Source organism: Halichoerus grypus, chromosome 2, assembly GCF_964656455.1.
Source record: "Halichoerus grypus chromosome 2, mHalGry1.hap1.1, whole genome shotgun sequence".
In the NCBI taxonomy this organism is placed as follows: Eukaryota; Metazoa; Chordata; class Mammalia; order Carnivora; family Phocidae; genus Halichoerus; species Halichoerus grypus.
The window spans coordinates 137,053,389-137,056,735 of record NC_135713.1 but is presented as its reverse complement, the minus strand read 5'-3'; the positions used below and the strand labels follow the sequence as shown (position 1 = coordinate 137,056,735).

Sequence of the window (3,347 nt, the reverse complement as noted above, 5' to 3'; positions counted from 1 at the left end):
AACATAGCCTAGTCTGTTCTAATTAATGTACTCAAGAAAAGGGGTTAATATATATTGGCCAGGCAACTACCTGGATCTGCCACACTCTTCCACAGAGCCTGTTTCTACTGAATCCCCAGAGCTGTGGCGGTTATCACTTTCCTTTCTAACTATTCTTATTATATTATGGCCAAATTTTAAATATATACAAAACCAGAGAGAATGATATAATAGCTCAATGTATATCCATCAATCTATGACCAATCCTGTTTATTTTTACTCTTACCCTCTTCTCCCCACCCAGATTATATTTAATCAAATCCCAGTCATCACATAATTTCATGTATAAATGTTTAAGTATATGTCTCTTTAAGATAAATATTTTTAATTTAACCATAATACTATTTTCACAGCTAAGAAATTAACAATAATTCCTTAATATTATCAAATAGTGTTCACATTTCACCTATTGTCTTATAGGGGATTTTTTTTACAATTTTATTTGTTCAAATTGGGATCCGCATAAAGTTTATAACTGTGACTGCCTGATACATCTTTGAATTCTCTGTTAATTTAGAGATTAATCTGGATGTTTTCTCCTCTACTTCTGAAAACACTGTCTTTTTTTTTTTTTTTTTTTGAGAGTTTCCTACAGTTTGGATGTTGCCATGTGCCCCCATGGTGTCTGTTAAATGTATTCATCTCTCTGTCCATTGCATTTCCTGCCTATTGCTAAATAGATCTAGAGACTTGATCAGATTGAAATTAATTAATTAATTGGCAGGAGCATTTCATAGGTATACTTATCAGCAGGCACATAGTATCTGCTTGTCTCTACCACCCTCCCCCTTTAAATGATTAAACACCCTAGAGATAGCTTCTGTTCTTGACAGTGGGGATGCATGAGGCTTTTGGTAACATTCCGATTGTATTGGCAGGGCCATACTATCAATTTCAGCACAATTGAATTCTCTCTCTCTCTTTTATCAGCTCTCTTGGAGTATAATTTACATAAATAAAAGTCATACATTTTAATTGAACAATTTGATGAGTTTTGACAAATGTATGCATTCATGTAACCATCCCCACAATTGAGGTATAGAACAATTTTATCATCCCCAAATCCCTGGTCTTCTTCCTGGGCAATTTCTTCTTCCTGACTCCATGCAACCAGTGATCTACTTTCTGTCACTGTAGATTAAAATTTCATATAGACCATCCAGAGTTTCATAAAAATGGAATTATGTGGTATGTACTCTTTTGTGACTTCCTTTTTTTGCTCAGAATAATGTCTGTAAGTTTTATCCATGCTGTTGGGTATATAAGTAATTTGTTCCTTTTTATACTTGAATAGAACTCTCTTGTTTGGCCATGCCAAAATTGTTTATCCATTCACAAGTCGATGGACATGTGGATTGTTTCAGGGTTTTGGCTATGAAAAAATTGCTATAAAAATTCCTGTACAAGTCTCTGAATGGATGTATGTTTTCATCCTATAGTGTAAATCCTAGAAGTGAGATAGCTGGGTTATAGTATTGGCATATACTCAACTCTACGAAAATGCCAAACAGTTTTCTAAAATTATAGTTGAGAAGTGTTATATTTCCATCAGAAATGTATGATAGTTCCATTGCTTCACATTTTTTCTAACATTTGGTATGTCAGTCCTTTTAATTTTAGCCATCTAATGGGTGTATAATGGTATCTTTTTTTTATTTTAATATTTATTTCCTTGATGATTTATGATATTGACCATTTTTTCCCAAGTGCTTATAGGTTTTTTTAAAAAAATTATATATATATCTTTATTTCTACCTACCTACCTACTTATCAATCATTGTCTATTTACTTGTACTGAGGGAGAGAGAGCGATGGCTGGACCCATCTGGGAGGACTTTCCTCGATGCCCCAGATGTTTCCCAAGTGTTCTGCCCTCTAGATGATTGGAATTTGAATGATTTTTCTGTTGTGTATGAGCTCTGAGAATTATTTATCTTACAGGTCTTTGGTTGTTTTTTATGTGCCTCATGAAATTTGATCCTACACTTCTCTACATGCACCACTTAGCCCTCAGCGGCTCTCCCTGGATGGTGCGGGGCCTGAGCCGCTCTGCTCCCAATGCCATGTCTGCCACTGTCCAGTGGGAATTTGAGCAGTTGGATGCTCAGAATCACTAGCAGCAGCTGTACTTGGAAATTTGCAGAGTCTCATAGAATGGCCAAGTTTCCAGAAAACAGAAATTGAAACAGATACAGAGATCTAAGCCCCTAGGATCATAGTCATGTTAAACTGCAGAATGCTGAGAATGATTATATTAATGCCAGTTTAAGTTGCCATAGAAGAGGTGCATAGATGTTACATCTTAACACAGGGGCCACTTCCTAGTACAGGGTGGCATTTCTGGCCCATGGTTTGGCAGCAAAAGACCAAAGCAGTTGTCATGCTAAACTGAGTTGTGGAGAAGGAATCTGTTAAATATACCCAGTACTGGCCGACAAAATACGACCAAGAGATGCTGTTTAAAGAAATAGGATTCAGTGTGTAGTTCTTGTTAGAAAATGTGAAGTCATATTATACATCTACTGCAATTAGAAAGCATCAAGGAACAGTGGAAATAACTTTCTAAGGCAGACTTATGTCTTGCTTTTGATCATTCACCAACCAAAATAATGACTGAAAAATACAATGGGGATGGGATAGGCCTAGAAGAAGAAAAACTATACAGGACTGTCCTCTAAAATGCAGGGTACTATGGAGGAGAACAGCGAGAGTGTCCTATGGCAGCATATTCAAGAGGACCGAAAAGCTAACATGGCTCGGAAGGTGCAGCAGATGAAACAGAGGCTAAAGAAGAGTGAATGAGAAAGGAAAAATTTTCCCAATTAAAAAAAAAAAAAAAACAAAGGCAAGCGAAGAAACAAAAATTTTCCCTAAAGTCCTCTTTGAAGGAAAATTCTTATGGCACAGTGAGGCCAAGATTGACAGACATCTAAATATCCATGACTTGAGAATATTCTGCAGCTATATACATTTTGAACCATTAATATGCAAGACCTGAGGCCTACTCCAGAAACTGAAGTGAAGTTTGATAAACCTGTAGATTGCTTCACACTAGTCTCTTTACTTTACATCCAGGGAACGAGAGCACCACCAGCAGAAGACTTTGCAGAAACCTCTCAGTTGATGTATTGTGAAGTGTTTACTGAATGTATGAAATGTAGAAAGATGTAAAAGATAAATTAGGAGAGACTACTTTGTATTGTACTGCCATTCCGACTGTATTTTTATACTTTTTGGCAGCATTAAATATTTTTATTAAATTAAAAAAAAAACCAAATTAGCCCTCAGCTCTATTTCAAAGGAATTTA

At 35.9% G+C, this 3,347-nt stretch overlaps 1 pseudogene; it reads left to right on the top strand.

Moving 5' to 3' along the window:
• Nucleotides 1-2,102: 2,102 nt before the first annotated feature.
• Nucleotides 2,103-2,597, top strand: LOC118546504 (tyrosine-protein phosphatase non-receptor type 2 pseudogene; annotated as a pseudogene).
• Nucleotides 2,598-3,347: the final 750 nt, after the last annotated feature.